This window comes from Loxodonta africana, chromosome 4 (genome assembly GCF_030014295.1).
Source record: "Loxodonta africana isolate mLoxAfr1 chromosome 4, mLoxAfr1.hap2, whole genome shotgun sequence".
NCBI classification, from domain to species: Eukaryota; Metazoa; Chordata; class Mammalia; order Proboscidea; family Elephantidae; genus Loxodonta; species Loxodonta africana.
This window is the reverse complement of record NC_087345.1, coordinates 17,463,222-17,485,083: the sequence shown is the minus strand read 5'-3', so window position 1 is coordinate 17,485,083 and position 21,862 is coordinate 17,463,222. Positions and strand designations below refer to the sequence as shown.

Sequence of the window (21,862 nt, the reverse complement as noted above, 5' to 3'; positions counted from 1 at the left end):
TTGTTGCTTCCTGCGTCGTTTAATATTTTCCCCATGGAATCCTTCACTATTGCAACTCGAGGCTTGAATTTTTTCTTCAGTTCTTTCAGCTTGAGAAACACCGAGCGTGTTCTTCCATTTTGGTTTTCCATCTCCAGCTCTTTGCACATGTCATTATAATACTTTGTCTTCTCGGGAGACTCTTTGAAATCTTCTGTTCAGTTCTTTTACTTCCTCAATTCTTCCTTTTGCTTTAGCTGCTCGATGCTCAAGAGCAAGTTTCAGAATCTCCTCTGACATCCATCTTGGTCTTTTCTTTCTTTCCTGTCTTTTCAGTGACCTCTTGCTTTCTTCATGGATGATGTCCTTGATGTCATTCCACAACTCGTCTGGTCTTCAGTCACTAGTGTCCAGTGCATCAAATCTATTCTCGAGATGGTCTCTAAATTCAGGTGGGGTAAACTCAATGTCATATTTTGGCTCTCGTGGACTTGCTCTGATTTTCTTCAGTTTCAGCTTGAACTTACATATGAGCAATTGATGGTCTGTTCCACGGTCAGCCCCTGGCCTTGTTCTGACTGATGATATTGAGCTTTTCCATCATCTCTTTCCACAGATGTGGTCAATTTGATTTCTGTGTGTTCCATCTGGTGAGGTGCATGTGTATAGTCGCTGTTTATGTTGGTGAAAGAAGGTATTTGCAATGAAGAAGTCGTTGGTCTTGCAAAGTTCTATCATTCGATCCCCACCATTGTTTCTATCACCAAGGCCATATTTTCCAACTACTGATCCTTCTTCTTTGTTTCCAACTTTCGCATTCCAATCACCAGTAATTATCAATGCATCTTGATGGCATGTTCGATCAATTTCAGACTGCAGCAGCTGATAAAAATCTTCTACTCCTTCATCTTTGGCCGTAGTGGTTGGCGTGTAAATTTGAATAATAGTCATATTAACTGGTCTTCCTTGTAGGCGTATGGATATTATTCTATCACTGACAGTGTTGTACTTCAGGATAGATCTTGAAACGTTCTTTTTGATGATGAATGCAACACCATTCCTCTTCGAGTTGTCATTCCCAGCATAGTAGACTGTATGATTGTCTGACTCAAAATGGCCAATACCAGTCCATTTCAGCTCACTAATGCCTAGGATATCGATGTTTATGCGTTCCATTTCATTTTTAACGATTTCCAATTTTCCTAGATTCATACTTTGCACATTCCAGGTTTGATTATTAATGGATGTTTGCAGCTGTTTCTTCTCATTTTGGGTCATGCCACATCAGCAAATGAAGGTACCGAAAGCTTTACTTCATCCACGTCATTAAGGTTGACTCTACTTTGAGGAGACAGCTCTTCCCCAGTCATCTAAGATGCATCAATTGGTCTCAACCCACCTGGAGCAAAGGAAAATGAAGAATACCAAAGACACAAGCTAATATGAGCCCAAGAGACAGAAAGGGCCACATAAACCAGAGACTACATCAGCCTGAACCTGGAAGTACTAAATGGTGCCCAGCTACAAAGAATGACTCCCTGACAGGAGCAGGAGAACAGTGGGATGCAGACTTCAAATTCTTGTAAAAATACCAGACGTATTGGTCTGACTGAGACTGGAAAGACCCTGGAGGTCATGTTCCCTGGACCTTCTGTAAGCCCAAGACTGAAACCATTCTCAAAACTGGCTCTTCGGATAGGGTTTGGACTGGACTATAAGACAGAAAATGATACTGGTGAGGAGTGAGCTTTTTGGCTCAAGCAGACACATGAGACTATGTGGGCAGCTCCTGTCTGAAGGTGAGATGAAAAGGCAGAGGAGGACAGGAGCTGGCTGAATGGACACGGGGAATAAAGGGTGGAGAGGACGAGTGTGCTGTCTCATTAGGGGGAGAGCAGCTAGGAGTACATAGTAAGGTGTATATAAGTTTTTGTATGAGAGACTGACTTGATTTGTACTTTCACTTAAAGTACAATTTAAAAAATTTTAAAAAGACAAAACGAAAAAACCGCTTAAATACACATTGTCTCCAGTAAGTGGCATTGTTCTTGGTCCAAACTGAATTTGTTAGTTACAAGCATTAATGCTGACATACATGGATATATTCCAAGTGTCCACATAGGCATTTTACATGGGGAATCATTCTTTACCTCCTAACTTCGTTTAGTCAGAATTGTAGAAAGACACAAAGTTGAGTGTATGGCAATTCTCTATATTAATCATCTACAGGCATATTTAGTGAGCATGCAGTTTTTGTGGTTTTTTCCCTATATGATGTCATTTTGGTTATTTGTTGAAATCTAAAAAGCAAAGAAAAAGTGTGCTTGTAAAAGAAAAAAAAAAACAACTGAGTGGCCAATGTCCCAAAACATGAAGGCAGCTGTCCCTCTGCACCAGCACAGTTCACAGTGATGGGGAGACCCCGAGTGGATGGCGAGACATTGAGGAAAGAGGAAAGTTCCTAAAACGCACTACAGCACTTTTGTAGCCAGAAAACCCCAAGTGACATGAGAAGGGAGAAGCACACAGCCCTCCAGTGCCCAGCCCCACCAACCTCTCCTGTGGCTACCTTCCCAGGGACTGAAGTGGAACCTGCTCAGAGGCGGACCAGGGTCTCTGTTTGAGGCCTGGGGTGCACTGGAGAAGCTGTGTCTCACCTAGGGGGGTGCAGTGGTCCCCAGAAACCTTGCCGGCCAAAAGAGGTGGCCTGAGACCGAGTGCAGCCCGCTGTTCCCCTGCACTCCTTAGTACAGGTGAACACCACACCCCTTCTCAGAGAGAAGCCTAGTGATAGCAGCCACTGTTCCGAGCCCCACTGCTGCTGGAAGTGCCAGACTGGCCCCTGCTGTCACGGGTGCCAAAGCCAAGCCAAGCAAGCCCAGGATGCTAGAGAAGATGCCGGTGAAACTGGCCACCACCTGGAAGATGGTGCAGTCTCTGTGTTCCCTCTCACTGTTGTCTACAATTCTATGAAGCTCTTCTATATGCTCCTCAAGCTCCATTTTCACCCAAGGAAACTCATCCAAAAACCTCTCTATATCCTGCTATTCTTTGTCTTCTGCAGCTATGTCTATCCTGAGCTTGTTCAGAGCTTAATGTAGTACAACTCCCTCATTCCTGTAACAATGAAGAGCAAGTAATTAAGAAAAACAGTTTCCTTAGCTGTAAAATGGATTTGGTAAGATCTATCCTCCACAAATCATACAGCTTTTACTATAAATCAAATGGAAAGAATTCTACAATGCAAAGATTTTTCTTTCAATGTTACTCATGTTTGAACATCATAGATGCTCCATAGTACTTATTCCATAAGGGAATAAATAAGCAAAAATCATCTTAAGATGCTGTTTCATGGTAGGTTAAGGTGTTTTCTCACTCAAGGATGGGTGACCACCTTTTTGAAAGGGTCAGTCCCAGCACAGCCTGTTCCCTTTCCCTGTGTCACATGAATGGACCTTGTAATTAGGACCAGCTGTGTTGGCCTGGCTTTTTGGATGAGACGAGAATATGGGCTAATTCCTTTTCTGGGCCATCTTGACGCAAACACTTCCCATACCAGACAATGGCCTAATAACACATTGGTCCGCTCCTGCCCTGAACTCGTGTTAATATTCCCAGGAACGACATCAGCTAGGTGTGTGCATTACCTAGCACCTGGCCAACCCCACTGCTCCATCTGTTCCCTGTGGGGAAGAAACCGGATCCTTCTCCTGCATCACAGGAGGGGTGCATGCAGATCAGCTCCTTGTGTCAGCTGAGCAGAGAGATGCACTGACCATGAGCGACCGATGCCCATTATGGAAGCTGACGTTGTTCTGTCTTTTTTCTATGTGAGTAAAGTGTTGTCCCATCCAGTGCCTGTGGGGGAGGCTTGTCTTCCTTGGAAACATGCCCCTACTGACGGGCATTCAGGAGCCCCGGCAATGAACCCTGGCTCTACTCTGACTCTGTACCCCACCTATACTGACTCCCAAGCCCCCAGCCAGTACCCTCAACGCTCAGGGCCTACTCTCAGATGCCACTAGGCTCACGCCTTAGCTGGTGATTGCTTAACATGTGTGCACTCCAAAGCAATGAGCAATTTTATAGAACCTCTTAAAGATGCCAGAGACTTGAAGAACCAAATACATGAATCGTTAAGCCTACAAAGACCTGCATTTGGACAGACTTGAGAAGGAGGTATTTTTGTCTCCAGTGGGAACTTGGGAGGACAAGTAGGGGCGAGTTCCTCAAATTACAAAAGTTTGGTAGCCACCCACTCGGACTTGTTACAAAATCATACTGACTTCCTGTTCATCAGGGGTGACTGTATGTCGAATAGAACCAAACCCATTTCCATCAAGCTAATTTTGACTCATAGTGACCCTACAGGACAGAGTAGAACTGCCCCACAGGGTTTCCAAAGAGCAGCTGGTGGATTTGAACTGATGACCGACCTTTTGGTTAGCAGCCGTATCACTTAACCACTGAATTCATCTGGGCTCCGCCAGTGAATGGCATGGAGGAAATGTCCCTCATGGATTGCTGAGAAGGGATATCCTCAACCCCACAGGAGATTGCCTGGAGGATGCGTGTCTGCCAGGAGGCAACTGGCCCAGCGGGAAGAATGGGGTGCCGTTCCTGGGGCACCGTGGAGGTTACCTGGACAAGCCCGCCTTATTCAGGAATCTCTCCCAGGCTTGGTCTTCAGCCAGCAGGAGTTGCAGCTCCTCTTGCCTCAAACTGTTCTCTAGATACTCAATGACTTCCTCAATGAAGCCTTGGCTCTCTAGTTGGAAAGAAACAGAACATGGTTAGAGGAAATGGTGGCAGATCATAAATTGCATTGATTATATAAGGTGGTTATATATACATCTTCCTGAGTAGCTGTCACTTGGGGTACTTCTGATAAAGTCACCTGGGAAGTGTCTTGGAACTTTGTGGACAAAAGAATCATTGTCAGCTCAGGGCAATCAGAAAACGAGCCTTCCAGCACCAGAAAGTGAGACAATTCCACTGATAGTTCCCATTTACCCTGTCCCTATTGTGTGCCAAGCACTTTATATCAGTGTCTTCAAAATGTGAGTTGCAGAGAGGCGGAGCCAAGATGGCGGACTAGACAGATGCTTCCAGCGAGCCCTCTTTACAACAAAGACCCCAAAAAACAAGTGAAACGAGTATATTTGTGACAAGCTGGGAGCCCTGAGCTTCAAAGGCAAGCTTAGAAAATGAACTGAGTGGGAGGGGGAGGAAGAGACCGTTCAGAAATGGAGAGGAGTTACTGGACCTGAATAGCAGGGAGCCCTCAGGCACCATTCCCAAAGCAGTGGCTGGTGGGCTGGTACTAGCATTCCGCTGCAATTTCCTCAGGGAGAAGCAGCCAGCCACACAGCACACTCACACCTCCGGGAACCTGAGGAGAATGGTGCTCTTGGCAAAAGCTAAGTACCTGCATATGTTTTAACGTGCCCCCCCCACCCCCAAACCGGCTTCTGCAGCTGAATTCTCTGGGCTTCAGATAAGCTCTGTTGAGCACCTAGAGCCATCGTCCCAGCCTTGGAAAGGAAAAAAATTGCATTTAGGGGAAAAGATAACTTGCTAGCTCCACTAACTGGGGGAGCTCAGGACAGAAGCGGCTCCTGTCCAGGCATGAACCATCCATGGACCTTGAGCACCTTTCCGTTCTGCATGGACCTGTGTGGGCCTATTTCGGGAGAATAGGCCCTTGTTGGCAAACTCCAACCATTTAGGCTGTGCCGCAAAGAGGTGGGTGTTTGATGTTTGACATTGCTTTCCCTATTAAACAAGGTCCTCACCTACCCACATCAGGGACCTAAGGACTGGTAGCTCCAAGCAGGTCACCCAGCCACCCGCAACAGGGGTCCAAAGAAAACTGGTACCTCCCAGTCCTTACAACCAAAAACTTTGGGTGCCCATGGTCCCTCTGCAGAACCCATCCACCTGCATGCTCTAGAGAACAGGGACACACTTTCCTCAGAGACACTCAGGGGTCGGTTCTAAGCCCCCTGCCTTGTTCAGAGTGTGACCTCCTACTGCAATCAGATACCAGTATATACGCCAACCACCCCTGCCCCCCTAAGACTGTAGGACAGAGCCTGTACCACACACTTGATCATCAGCTACCTGGAAACCTGAGCTGAATTCATACGAGAAAAATTGAATACACTCCTAGACTGATATACCTGATAACAGCTCTAGACATCTGGGGACAGGACACCAGAGCTCCAAAGGCAAAAATAATCAAGCAACCTCACTCAAGCAACCCATAGGGGTATAACAAAACAAAACAAAGCAAGAAGCTATGACACAGTAAGCAAGCATAAACTAATACAATAACTTATAGATGGCTTGGAGACAACAGTCAATATCAAGTCACATAAAGAAACAGACCATAATCACCTCAATGGGCTCTCAAAGCAAAGAATCCAGGGATCTTCTAGATGAAAGTGCATTCCTGGAATTACCAGATGCAGAATACAAAAGTTTCATGTACAGAACCCTTCAAGACATCAGGAAGAAAATGAGACAATACACAGAACAAACCAAGGAACACACAGATAAAGTAATTGAAGAAATTAGAAAGACTATTCAGGAATATAATGAAAAATTTGATAAGCTGGAAAAATCCATAGACAGACAGCAATCAGAAATTCAGAAGATTAACAATAAAATTACAGAATTAGATAACTCAATAGAAAGTCAGAGGAGCAGAACTGAGCAATCAGAAGCTAGAATTTCTGACCTCAAAGATAAATCACTTGGCACTAATATATTTGAAGAAAAATCAGATAAAAGAATTTAAAAAAATGAAGGAAACTTAAGAATCAAGTGGGACTCTATTAAGAGAAATAACCTACAAGTGATTGGAGTACCAGAACAGGGAGGCATAACAGAAAATACAGAGAGAATTGTTGAAGATTTGTTGGCAGAAAACTTCCCTGATATTCTGAAAGATAAGATATCTATCCAAAATGCTCATTGAACTCCACACAAGGTAGATGTTAAAAGAAAGTCACCAAGACATATTATAATCAAACTTGCCAAAACCAAAGATAAAGAGAGAATTATAAGAGCAGCAAGAGAGAAATGAAAAGTCGGCTACAAAGGAAAGCCGATAAGAATAAGCTCGGACTACTTGGTAGAAACCATGAACGCAAGAAGGCAATGGGATGACATATTTTAAAAATTGAAGGAAACAAAAATGCCTGCCAAGAATCATATATCCATCAAAACCGTCTCTTAAATATGAAGGTGAAATTAAGACATTTCCAGATAAATACAAGTTGAGGGAGTTCATAAAAACCAAACCGAAACGACAAGAAATGCTAAAGGGAGTTCTTGGGTTACAAAATCAATAATATCAGATATCAACCCAGGACTAGAACACTGGGCAGGGCAACCAGAAGTCAACCCAGACAGGGAAGTCCAAAAAAACAAAGCAAGATTTAAAAAAAAAAAAAAAAAAAAAGCTCAAAACAGGGTAACAGTGATGTTATTATATAAAAGAAGACATTAGAATAATAAAGAGGGACTAAGAAATGTAAACATACACCTTCCATATGGAGAGGAAGATATGGCAATACAAAGAAATAAAAGTTAGGTTTAAATTTGGAAAAATAGGGGTAAATAATAAGGTAACCACAAAGGAGACAAACTATCCTACTCATCAAAATAAAATATAAGAAAAAAATAGAGACTCAGCAGAAACAAAATCAACAACAACAAATATGAGGAAAGGACAATATATAAAGATAATCTACTCAGCACATAAAATTAAGTGGGAAAAAGAAACTGTCAACAACACACCAAAAAAGACATCAAAATGATAGCACTAAATTCATACCTATCCATAACTACCCTGAATGTAAATGGACTAAATGCACCAATGAAGAGACAGAGAGTGGCAGAATGGATTAAAAAACAAGATCCGTCCATCTGCTGCTTACAAGAGACACACCTTAGACTTAGAGACACAAACAAACTAAAACTCAAAGGGTGGAAAAAAATATATCAAGCAAACAACAATCAAAAAAGAGCAGGAGTGGCAATATTAATTTCTGACAAAATAGACTTTAAAGTTAAATCCATCAGAAAGGATAAGGAAGGACACTATATAATGATTAAAGGGATGATACACCAAGAAGATATAACCATATTAAATATTTATGCACCCAGCGACAGGGCTGCAAGATACATAAAACAAACTCTACCAGCATTGAAAAGTGAGATAGACGGCTCCACAATAATAGTAGGAGACTTCAACACACCACTTTCGGGGAGCAACAGGACATCCAGAAAGAAGCTCAATAAAGACACGGAAGATCTAAATGCCACAATCAACCAACCTGACATCATAGACGTATACAGAACACTCCACCCAACAGCAACCAAGTATACTTTCTTTTCTAGTGCACACGGAACATTCTCTAGAATAGACCATGTATTAGGTCATAAAGCAAGCCTTAGCAGAATCCAAAACATTGAAATATTACAAAGCATCTTCTCTGACCATAAGGCCATAAAAGTGGAAATCAATAATAGGAAAAGCAGGGAAAAGAAATCAAACACTTGGAAACTGAACAATACCCTGCTCAAAAAAGACTGGATTATATAGATGACATTAAGGATGGAATAAAGAAATTCAGAGACTCCAATGAGAATGAAAACACTTCCTATCAGAACCTTTGGGACACAGCAAAAGCAGTGCTCAGAGGCCAATTTATATCAATAAATGCACACATCCAAAAAAGGAGAAAGGGCCAAAATCAAAGAATTATCCCTACGACTTGAACAAATAGAAAGAGAGCAACGAAAGAAACCCACAGGCACCAGAAGAAAACAAATAATAAAAATTAGAACTGAACTAAATGAAATAGGAAACAGAAAAAGAATTGAAAGAGTTAACAAGACCATAAGCTGGTTTTTTGAAAAAATCAACAAAATTGATAAACCACTGGCCAAACTGACAAAAAGTGTGAGTTGCAACCTATCAGCAGGTCAGGAAATGAGTTTATTGGATCAAGGGCAGCATTTTACAAAGAGAATGGAATGGAAAATATCAATGTTTTGAATATAATAAGGACGAGTATGGTTTTTGTGAATGATTTCATACGTAATTTGTCGTTGTTGTCTTGTACCATCGAGTAGATTCTGCTACATGTTGATCCCCACATGTTACAGAGGAGAACTTGGCTATAATCTGTAAGGAAGCAGTTCACCGGGCCTTTCTTCTGCAGTGCCCTGTGTGGGTTTGAACCGCCAACCTTTTGGTTACCAGCCCAGCACAAGTGGTTTACATATGCACATATATGTACATATGTGTGCATGTGTGTGGGTGTGTATGTCTATAATGGTTGTAAGGAGCATCCTGTAATCATACACATTTTTAATTTATTAAATTAATTAATTCGGCAGTGAAACCAATATTCACGCTAAATCAAAAAAACGAATCCATTACTGTCAAATCAATTTCAACTCATAGCGACCCTATAGGACAGAGTAGGACTGCCCCATGCGGTTTCCAAGGCTACAATCTTTATGGAAGCAGACTGCCACATCTTTCTCCCTCAGAGTAGCTGGTGGTTTCAAATCGTCCACCTTCCTATTAGCAGGGAGCTCTAAACCACTGGGGCAAATACTGTAAGGAACAGAAGTGGTCCGAGGTTAGTTCAGGTCAGGATTTCTGTCCAAGCGAGCCACCAAAGACATATACAGTTTTTAAAGGTTTGGGGGATTACGGAATCGCAAACAAGCGACAGGGGCCAGTGACGTCACTAGGGAGGTATGGGGGTTCAGACCCCACGGGGTGACAATGTCAGAAGGGATGACACAAAAACGACTGTTTATAAAAATTTTTGTGCAGTGTTTCAGCAGAGATTTATTGCATTGTATACGAATATCCCTGCCATTATTATAACAACAAAACATTTTTTCGTAAAGCCAGTTTACATGAATCAATATACCTAAAGGGTAAGAATTCTATGCAGATTTACTTTGCTAACCTTCTAAAATGCTCTGGTCGGGGCTGTCATTTTAACCCAATTACAATGATGCTTCGAATCATGTGGTTTCATGTGCACGCACGCTCATCCAACTCCCTTCTCAATTCTTGATTCCTCTGTAGGTTAACTCAGCTTTGGAGGGCCAATCTCAACTGCACGTCCTAGGAAAAGGAAGGACTACCTGAGCTGAGTCCATCGGGTTCTGGGTTCATGGTGCCAGCAGTGGTCTCTCGGAGTTTCTCCTTACAGCTGACCAGTCTGTGTCCAGGCTGGAAGGAGGCTTTGCTTTACCCTTGGGAGCGCGGGGAGAAAACAACTTATAGGATGGAATGTGAGCCAGCCATGGCAACAGGGATCACCGAGGGGCCAGATCTCCAGCAATTCCCTCCAGGATGGCAGCGATCCCCTCCAAGAGATAGAAATGAAACGGACTTGAGCCAAAGTGTTTGTCTACAGGGCTTGGCCAGGTGCTATTTAAAAAAAACTTACTCAGCCTCATTCCAGCTCCCTGCCCTCCCAAGCCAAGTCAGCGAGTCCTGTTGGGGTACAAGAAGATACTGAGACCCCATGTGTTTCCCCAGATGCCACAGGACAGGATCCCAGCAAAGCCTCTCCCTCTAGATGTCTGGAGGTCATGTTCCTCAGGCAGGGTAAAGAGGTTTGGATAGTGTGTTCCTACCAAGTAATCGTTAATGACCTCCCAGGACCAAGTTCAAGGAGCCCTGATGGTGCAACGGTTAAGCACTGGCCTGCTAATGGAAAGATCGGCACTTCCAACCCACTAGCCGCTCCATGGGAGAAAAGACCTGACAATCTCTCCTGTAAAGATTACAGCCTAGAAGACTCTATGGGGCAGTCGATTCCGTCTCATTGGGTAACTATGAGTTGGAATCGACTCAGCGGACCTAACAACAACGACGGGACCGAGCTCAAACTCATTAGCCTGGCCACAGGCCCCCCTGACCTGGTTCCACCTCCTCTCTTGCCCACCTTATCACTCACCACTCCCTGTCTCCACCTACGTCTGGTGCCAGTCACATTCGAGGACTCGCAGTCCCCTTGCACCTTTAGATGCCTTTGCTCCGGCTGTTTCCTCCACCTGGAACGCTTTCATCACCTTCCCTACCGTGTGGAAGCTCACCAAATCTTAGAGGGACAGTGCAAAACACCTCCTCCCTTGCTGGCTTTCCCCAGCCCTGTCCCACCGCCTGTGGTGCTCTCCTGGCTGTGGTCCTATCTGTGTTATGGTTCTGGAGGCGTCAACCACCTCCATCAGACTCTGAGCATCCCAGGGCAGGGCCTGCTGTATTTTCTGCTGCATCCCCTGTGCTGGTGTCCACTGAGTACCCCCCACACACCCCAGTGTAGCCAGGTAAAATCAGAAGGGTAGGAGGCATTAAACAGTTGCCATCAAGTTGACTCCGACTCATGGTGACCCCAGGTGTTTCAGGGTAGAACTGTGCTCCATAGGGCTCTCAATGGCTGCTTGTCCTGAAGTAGATCACCAGGCCTTTTTTTCCAAAGCACCTCTGGGTAGACTCGAATCCCTGACCTTCCGGTTAGTAGCTGAGCTCTTGAAGTAGATCACCAGGCCTTTTTTCTGAAATACCTCTGGGTGTGCTCGAATCTCTGACCTTTCGGTTAGCAGCCGAGCTCACTGATTGTTGCACCACCCAGAGGTTCCATGGAAGGCATTACTTGGACACAAAAGCTGGCCGCCTCTCCGAGACACAGCACAGCCCCAGTGTTACTCCCTGTGGGTTTATTCCAGCTGTTTTAGTTTTCTACCTTGATGAAAAGTTCTTTCTGTCAGAAAACAGATAAGACTGTGAGAATCCATACAAATTATCTCGCCTCACTTATCTAATGTACTTTTTTTTTTTAATAAACTGATCTAATGTATTCTTTTTTGTATATTTTATTTTTGGTTATTGCTGTTGTTGAGAATATATACAGCAAAACATACACCAATCCAACAGTTTCTACATGTACAATTCAGTGACAATGATTACATTCTTGGAGTTGTGCAACCATTCTCGCTCTCCTTTTCTGAGTTGTTCCTCCCCCATTGATATAAACTCACTGCCCCCTGTTTCCTATCTAATCTTTCCAGTTGCAGTTGTTAGTTTGATCCTATATAAACAGATTTTAAAAGAGCAAGATGCTCAAGGCAGACAACCTTTACTAGTTAAGCTAAACTATTGCATGGTTTGGAAAACCTGACGGTGTAGTGGTTAAGAGCTATGGCTGCTAACTGAAAGGTCAGCAGTTAGAAGCCACCGGGCACTCCTTGGAAACTGTGGGGCAGTTCTACCCTGTCCTATAGGCTTGCTATGAGTCAGAATTGACTCAATGACAACAGGTTTGGTTTTTTGGTTTATTGTATGGTTTCAGGAAGACTTGAGGATTATTTTTAGTTTAAGGTTTAAAGATTATCTCAGGGACATAGTTTTGGTTCATCCAGCCTCTGTGGCTCAAGAAAATCTGGGTTTCATAAGAATTTCTAAAAAGATTTTATTGTGTTTTCAGTGAAAGCTTACAGAGCAAATTACATTCCCCTTTAACAATTTTTATACAAATTCTTCTGTGACATTGGTTACAATTTTTACAATGTGTCAGGATTGTCATTATTTTCATTCTGTTTGTTCTGTTTCCATCCATCTAGCTTCTCTTCCGCTCTGTCAGGGATTGAGTCATGTTCCCCCCAAAATATCTGTCAACTTGGTTAGTCCTTGATTTCCAGTATTGTGTGATTGTCTACCATTTCGTGATCTAATGTGATTATCCTATGTGTTGTAGATCCTACCTCTATGATGTTCATGAGGTGGGATTAGAGGCAGTTATGTGAATGAGTCAGGACTCAGTCGACAAGATTATCTGGAGTCAATCCTCTTGAGATATAAAAGAAAAAAGCAAGCAGAGACACAGGAGGACCTCATACAACCACGAAAGCAGAGCCAGGAGCACATGTCCTTTGGACCTGGGGTCCCTGTGCGGAGAAGCTTCTAGAGTAGGGGAAGATTGACTGAAAAGGACCTTCGTCCAGAGCCAGCAGACAGAGAAAGCCTTCCCTTGGAGCTGGCACCCTGAATTTGGACTTCTAGCCTCCTAGACTGTGAGGGAATAAATTTCTGTTTGTTAAAGCCATCTACTTGTGGTATTTCTTTTATAGCACCACTAAATAACTAAGACACCCTCCATGCCTTCTCATCTTTGCTTTCGGCTAAACGTTGACCATTTGGTCTCATGTAGTTCATTGTCTAAAGGAGCACATTACTCATGGATGATACTGTTCATTTTATAAGCCAATCTATTATTTCGCTGTAAGGTGCATTCATCGTCAAAAAGAGCATTTCAAGATCTATCATAAACGATGCGTTGCCAGTGATAGTATAATATCCATACACCCACAAGGAAGAACAGTTAATACGACTATTATTTGAGTTTATGCACCAACCACTAAATCCAAAGATGAAGCAAATGAAGTTTTTTACCAACTTCTGCAGTCCGAAATTGATAGAATGTGTGATCAGGACACACTGATAATCACCGGTAATTAAAACATGAAAGTTGGAAACGAAGAAGGATTGGTAGTTGGGAAATATGGCTTTGGTGATAGAATGATGCTAGAGATTGCATGACTGAATTTTCCAAGACCAAAGACTTCTTTATTGTAAATACCTTTTTTCACCAACATAAACGGCACCTATACAGATGGTGTACTGATGCAGTACACAGGAATCAAATCAATTACATATGTGGAAAGAGAAAATGGAAAAGCTCAATATTATCAATCATAAGGAGGCCAGGGTGCACTGCAGATCAGACCATCAATTACTCATATGCAAGTTCAAGTTGAAACTGAAGAAAATTAGAACAAGTCCATGAGAGTCAGTGTGAAACTTTGAGTATATACCACCTGAATTTAGATACCTTGTCAAGGATAGATTTTGACGCAGTGAACACTAATGACCTAAGACCAGACAAGTTGTGGAATGACATCAAGGGCATCATACATGGAGAAAGCAAGAGGTCATTAAAAAGACAGGAGAGAAAGAAAAGACCTAAATGGATGTCAGAAGAGACTCTGAAATTGCTATTGAATGTCAAGTAGCTAGAGCAAACGGAAAAAATGATAAAGTAAAAAGCTGAACACAAGATTTCAAAGGGCGGCTCAAGAAGACAAAGTATTATGATGACACGTGCAAAGACCTGGAGATAGAAAACCAAAAGAGAAGGAATCGCTCAGCATTTCTCAAGCTGAAAAAATTCAAGCTTTGAGTTGGAATACTGAAGGAGTCTACCAGGCAAATATTAAACGACATAGGAAGCATCAAAAGAAGATGGAAGAACACACAGAACCACTGTACCAAAAAGAATTCGTCGACACTCAACCATTTCAAGAGGTTCCATATAATCAGGAACCAATGGTATTGAAGGAAGAAGTCCAAGCTGCGCTTGTGGCACTGGTGATAAGCAAGGCTCCAGGAATTGACAGAATACCAATTCAGGTGTTTCACCAAATGGATGGCACACTGGAAGTGCTCACTCATCTATGCGAAGAAATTTGGAAGACTGCTACCTGGCCGACCGACTGGAAGAGACCCATATTTATGTCTATTCCCAAGGAAGGTGAGCAATCTAATTCAGAAATTATTGAACAATATCATTAATATAACTCACAAGTAAAATTTTGCTGAAGATCATTCAAAAATGGCTGCAGCAGTATATGGACAGGGAACTGCCAGAAATTCAAGACAGATTTAGAAGAGGATGTGGAACCAGGGATATCATTGCTGATGTCAGATGGATCCTGGCTGAAAGCAGAGACTACCAGAAAAATGTTTACCTGCGTTTTATTGACTATGCGAAGGCATCAGACTGTGTGGATTATAACAAATTATGGATAAGATTGTGAAGAATGGGAATTCCAGAACACTTAATTGTGTTCATGAGGAATCTGTACATGGATCAGGAGGCAGTCATTCGAATAGAACAAGGGGAAGCTGCACAGTTTAAAGTCAGGTAAGGTGTGCATCAGGGTTGATTCCTTTCACCATGCCTATTCAATCTGTATGCTGAGTGAATAGTCCAAGAAGTTGGACTATATGAAGAAGAACAGGGCATCAGGATTGGAGGAAAACTCATTAACAACCTGCGTTAGGCAGATGACACAACCTTGTTTGCTGAAAGTGAAGAGAACTTGAAGCTCTTACTGTTGATAATCAAAGACCACAGTCTTCAGCATGGATTACACCTCAACATAAAGAAAACAAAAATCCTCACAACTGGACCAATAAATAACGCCCTGATAGATGAAAAAAGATTGAGCTTGTCAAGGAATTCATTTTATTTGTATCCACAATCACCAGCCATGGAAGCAGCAGTCAAGAAATCAAAAGACACATTGCACTGGGCAAATGGGCTGCAAAAGACCTCTTAAAGTGTTGAAAGCAAAGATATCACCTTGAGGACTAAGGTGGGCCTGACCCAAGCTTTAGTGTTTTCAATCTCTTCTTATGCCTGGGAAAACTGGACAATGAATAAGGAAGAGAGAAGAAGTTTGACACCTTTGAACTCTGGTGTTGGCGAAGAATATTGAATATACCACGGACTGCCAAAAGAACGAATAAACCTGTCTTGGAAGAAGTGCAAACAGAATGCTCCTTAGAAGCAACGATGGGGAGACTATGTCTCACATACTTTGAACATGTTATCTGGAGGCAGCAGTCCCTGGAATAGGACATCACGCTTGGTAAAATAGAGAGTCTGCGGAAAGAGGAAGACCCTCAACCAGGTGGATTGACCAGCGGCTGCAGCAATGGGCTCAAGAATAGCAACAATTATGAGGATGGCTCAGGACCTGGCAGTGTTTCGTTCTGTTGTGTATAGGATCGCCATGAGTCAGAACCGACTAACAACGGCAACAACAAAAAGATGCGTGAAGTCCAACCGGCGAGGGTGTGTGTGCACTCCCTCATTACTTGTAAACAGAAGTGTAAAATGTTTCAGAGTTTTGGAGGACAACCTGGCAATGGCCCAATATCCTAACACCTGCCTATTCTCTGCTCCAGCAACCCACTCCTAGGTCTCTAAGCTACAGAGACCATAGGCTACCGGTGCCAGCACATGGATTCTAGGATGTTTAGTGCAGCATTGTATTTAGCACCAAAAGTGAGAGAAATAACTAAGTGCCCATTCCTAAGGGAGTAGATGAGGAACGCTGGTGGTACAATGCTTGTGCACTGGGTGGCTGAGCCAAAAGTCAGTGGTTCAAACCCACCAGCCGCTCCACAGCAGAAAGATGTGGCAGCCTGTTTCCCTAAAGATTACCGCCTAGGAAACCCTATGGGGTAGTTCCACTCTGTCATATAGAGCCACTGTGAGTCAAAATTGGCTAGAAGACACACGGCAACAGGCAACAGATAGGTACATTAGGGTCCAATCATACTAGGGAATACTCTGAGACATGAAAAAGAATGAGGAGGAAAAAGAAGCTGCATATAATAAGATACCCTTAGTAGCCTGTAGGAGTCCCCGGGTGGTGCAAATGGTTAAAAGCTCAGCTGCTAACCGAAAAGATTGGAGGTTCAAGTCAACACAGAGGTCCCTCATAAGAAAGACCTGTTACTCTACAAATGAAAAATCAGCCATGGAAAACCCTACGGAGTCCAGTTCTACAGTGATACACGTGGGGTTGCCCTAAGTCACTATCAGCTCTAGGGCATGTGGACACTGGGAATAGCCTGTAACAGGGAAGTGAAAATGCAAGACTTCACAGAGTTAGGCCTCTCCATTGGGTCGTGGGTGGGAGGAGAGGAGCAAGGGAGGAAGGTGGGCAGAAGGAGGGGAAGACAAGGGAGCCCTATGCAATGTTTAAATTTTTTTATTCGGTGTCAATATTTAAAACTTAGAAACTTTTATACCAAATAATCTATAATTCTGAGACTCTCTTAAAATGAGAGATCTGGTAAATTAGGCCCACGCTTCACCCAGCAACCCTCACCTGGATCTGAGGGTGCTTCCAGTTCACCCCAGTCCACCATGACCTCTACTTCCCCCTCACTCCCACTGCCCAGGCATTACCAGAAATCTGCTACAGGGTCAACAGAGCAGAGAACTCTAACCTCATTTATCAGGTGAAGAAACTGAGGCCCAGAGAGGGAAAGTGATTTACCCAGGCTCGCACAGCTCTCAGTGGACTGAGTGGAGGCCCCCACCAGGCCTTCTGACTTTAAGATTTAAGACAAAATTTCTAAAGATGAAAGTGAAGGCCTATTCTATCCCCACAGACACCATTACCTCTGATAACAGCTTAGACTGTGCCTTCCGGGTTTGTCTCTGCTTCTACAAACACACAGATCTAAGCACACACTCCAAAGGTTATATACTCACACACATGCAGTTTTGTCTTTTTATTGAAAGATCACAAAGCCGGAATGGTGCTGGGGATACCATTCCACAACATGACCCCCTCACTTCTTATGTCTGGGCCATCTTTTGATTCCGGACACACCGGGCTTCCTCTCTCTTCTCCCATCATCCTGCAGTCCTGAATAGGAAGCCAGTGGAGTACAGGGTCTGGAGTCCTGCCATCTCCCTGCGCCGCCTCTCATCAAGTGGGCAAGGAACTCTGGCCCAGTCACTACCCTCTCAGGGCCTCAGTTTCCCCCAAAGAGCCATTCACAGAGCAGGCTCTCAGATAGGATAGGTGGTACAACCTTTGGACTCCTTGTATTTCCAAAGGAGTCTTTTGCCCCCATCAGGCCTCAGCAGCAGCACACTGGGGGCATCCTCAGGGCTTGGCTCACCACACCTTCTCCACCTCCTCTGCTTCTCCAAAGTTCCCAAAAAGGTCAGACACGTCACCACCTACCTTCGATCTGCGGTCACCCGGCCAGGTATCAGGCAGGTGGGAACTCTTGCTGAGCCCAAGGGAACTTTGTAATCCATCTGAGCCATCCTTCACCACTGCTCAGGTGCACAGGGGGAAGGAGGGGGAAGACAAACCTGAGTTCAAATCCAGAAGGTGCCACAACTTAGCTGTGTGACCTCAGGCCCATTACCTCTCTGAGTTTTGATTTTTTCCTCCTTTATAAATGCCCCCACATGTCTGTCAGTTTGTCGTACTGTGGGGGCTTGTGTGTTGCTGTGATGCTGGAAGCTATGCCACCGGTATTCAGATACCAGCAGGGTCACCCATGGAGGACAGGTCTCAGCTGAGCTTCCAGATTAAGACAGACTAGGAAGAAGGAACCATCATTCTACTTCTGAAAAGCATTCATTGTCAAAAAGAATGTCTCAAGATCTATCCTGAAGTATGACACTGTCAGTGATAGGATAATATCTATACACCTACAAGGAAGACCAGTTAATACAACTATGATTCAAATTTATGCACCAACCACTAGGTCCAAAGATGAAGAAATAGAAGACTTTTATCAGCTGCTGCAGTCTGAAATTGATCGAATGTGCAATCAAGGTGCATTGATAATTATTGGCATTTGGAATGCAAAAGTTGGAAACAAAGAAGGATCAGTAGTTGGAAAATATGGCCTTGGTGATAGAAACAATGCCGGAAATCGAATGACAGAATTTTGCAAGACCAACGACTTCTTCATTGCAAATACCTTCTTTCACCAACATAAACGGCGACCATACACATGGACCTCGCCAGATGGAACACACAGAAATCAAAATGACTACATCTGTGGAAAGAGACGATGGAAAAGCTCAATATCATCAGTCAGAACAAGGCCAACGGCTGACTGTGGAACAGACCATCAATTGCTCATATGTAAGTTCAAACTGAAACTGAAGAAAATCAGAGCAAGTCCACGAGAGCCAAAATATGACCATGAGTTTATCCCACCTGAATTTAGAGACCATCTCAAGAATAGATTTGATGCATTGAACACTAGGGACCGAAGACCAGACAAGTTGTGGAATGACATCAAGGACATCATCCATGAAGAAAGCAAGAGGTCACTGAAAAGACAGGAAAGAAAGAAAAGACCAAGATGGATGTCAGAGGAGACTCTGAAACTTGCTTTTGAGTGTCGAGTAGCTAAAGCAAAAGGAAGAATCGAAGAAGTAAAAAAACTAAAGAGAGGATTTCAAAGGGCCTCTCGAGAATACAAAGTAAAGTATTATAATGACACGTGCAGAGAGCTGGAGATGGAAAACCAAAAGGGAAGAACACGCTCGGCATTTCTCAAGCTGAAAGAACTGAAGAAAAAATTCAAGCCTCGAGTTGCAATAGTGAAGGATTCCATGGGGAAAATATTAAGTGACACAGGAAGCATCAAAAGAAGATGGAAGAAATACTCAGAGTCATGATACCAAAAAGAATTAGTCAATATTCAACCATTTCAAGAGGTGGCATATGATCAGGAACCGATGGTACTGAAGGAAGAAGTCCAAGCTGCTCTGAAGGCATTGGCGAAAAACAAGGCTCCAGGAATTGACGGAATATCAATTGAGATGTTTAAACAAACAGATGCAGCTCTGGAGGCACTCACTCGTCTATGCCAAGAAATATGGAAGACAACTTCCTGGCCAACTGACTGGAAGAGGTCCATACTTATGCCTATCCCCAAGAAAGGTGATCCAACTGAATGTGGACATTATAGAACAATATCATTAATATCACACACAAGCAAAATTTTGCTGAAGATCATTCAAAAACGGCTGTGGCAGTATATCAACAGGGAACTGCCAGAAATTCGGGCTGGTTTAAGAAGAGGACATGGAACTAGGAATATCATTGCTGATGTCAGATGGATCCCGGCTGAAAGCAGAGAGTACCAGAAGGATGTTTACCTGTGTTTTATTGACTATGCAAAGGCATTCGACTGTGTGGATCATAACAAACTATGGATAACCCTGTGAAGAATGGGAATTCCAACACTTAATTGTGCTCATGAAGAACCTTTACATGGATCAAGAGGCAGTTGTTCGGACAGAACAAGGGGATACTGATTGGTTTAAAGTCAGGAAAGGTGTGCATCAGGGTTGTATTCTTTCACCATACCTACTTAAACTGTATGGTGAACAAATAATATGAGAAGCTGGAGTATATGAAGAAGAGTGGGGCATCAGGATTGGAGGAAGACTCATTAAGAACCTGCCTTATGCAGATGACACAACCTTCCTTGCTCAAAGTGAAGAGGACCTGAAGCACTTACTAATGAAGATGAAAGACCACAGCTTTCAGTATGGATTACACCGCAACATAAAGAAAACAAAAATCCTCACAACTGGACCAATGAGCAACATCATGATAAACGGAGAAAAGATTGAGGTTGTCAAGGATTTCATTTTACTTGGATCCACAAGCATCAGCCATGGAAGCATCAGTCAAGAAATCAAAAGATGCATTGCCTTGGGCAAATCTGCTGCAAAGGACCTCTTCAAAGTGTTGAAGAGCAAAGATGTCACCCTGAAGACTAAGGTGCGCCTGACCCAAGCCATGGTATTTTCAATCACATCATATACATGTGAAAGCTCGACAATGAATAAGGAAGACCTAAGAAGAGTTGACGCCTTTGAATTGTGGTGTTGGCGAAGAATATTGAATATACCATAGACTGCCAAAAGAAAGAACAAATCTGTCTTGGAAGAAGTGCAGCCAGAATGCTCCTTAGAGGCAAGAATGGCAAGACTGCGTCTTACATACTTTGGACATGTTGTCAGAAGGGATCAGTCCCTGGAGAAGGACATCATGCTTGGCAGAGTACAGAGTCACCAGAAAAGAGGAAGACCCTTGACGGGGGGGATTGACACATTGGCTGCAACAATGAGCTCAAGCATAACAACGATTGTAAGGATGGCGCAGGACCGGGCAGTGTTTCATTCTGTTGTGCATAGGGTCACTATGAGTCAGAACCGACTCGACAGCACCTAACAACAAGAACAACATAAAAGGATGATGATAATCCTTTTCTTACAGAGTTGTTGTAAGGGTTAGATAGGGGGCCATAAACCTCCCCTCTCACCCTAACCCCAACTTACCAAGGAATCATCCCCTTGCCAAAAGTAAGATCCGGCTGTTCTTGGGTGTGTAGGCCCGAACGCTAGCCTGAGGGCCCAAGTGCTGGTGCAATCACCAGGCACATTCTCTCTGCTTCCATACATACTGGCGAACCGGAAAAGGAAACTGAAAGCCACAACCTCAGAGCAGCTCAGCAAAAACAAACATATTAAAAACACGCCTTTCAAACATTCTGCATCCCACTTTGGAGAGTGGCCTCTGGGGTCTTAAACACTAGCAAGCGGCTATCTAAGATGCATCAATGAGTCTCAACACACCTGGATCAAAGGAGAGGGAAGAACACCAAGGACACAAGGTTATTACGAGCCCAAGAGACAGAAAGGGCCACATGAACCAGAGACTACATCAGCCTGAGACCAGAAGAACTAGATGGTGCCTGGCTACTACCCATGACTGCCCTGACAGGGAACACAACAGAGAACCCCTGAGGGAGCAGGAGAGCAGTGGGACGCAGACCCCAAATTCTCATAAAAAGACCAGACTTAATGATCTGACTGAGACTGGAAGGACCCCAGTGGCCATGGCCCCCAGACCTTCTGTTGGCCCAAGACAGGAACCATTCCCGTAGCCAACTCTTCAGACATGGATTGGACTGGTTAATGGGTTGGAGAGGGATGCTGGTGAGGAGTGAGCTTCTTGGATCAGGTGGACACTTGAGACTATGTTGGTTATCTCCTGCCTGGAGGGGAGATGGGAGGGTAGAGCGAGTTAGAAGCTGGCGAAATGGATATGAAAGGAGAGAGTGGAGGGAGGGAGGGAGCGGGCTGTCTCATTGGGGGGAGAGTAATTGGGAGTATGTAGCAAGGTATATATGAGTTTTTATGTGAGA

At 43.6% G+C, this 21,862-nt stretch overlaps 1 long non-coding RNA gene across 2 annotated transcripts; it reads right to left on the bottom strand.

Annotated features, from left to right (window-relative positions):
- Positions 1-222: 222 nt before the first annotated feature.
- LOC111753244 (uncharacterized) lies at positions 223-21,483 on the bottom strand. 2 transcript variants are annotated; one of them, XR_010321700.1, is made up of 4 exons: positions 20,994-21,483; positions 9,981-11,786; positions 4,621-4,747; positions 223-1,378 (listed from the first exon to the last, which is right to left on the bottom strand). It is a non-coding gene; the product is annotated as an uncharacterized LOC111753244 (long non-coding RNA). The 2 variants fall into 2 exon arrangements; XR_010321699.1 differs by lacking the exon at positions 223-1,378 and having other exon boundaries at positions 1,429-4,747.
- Positions 21,484-21,862: the final 379 nt, after the last annotated feature.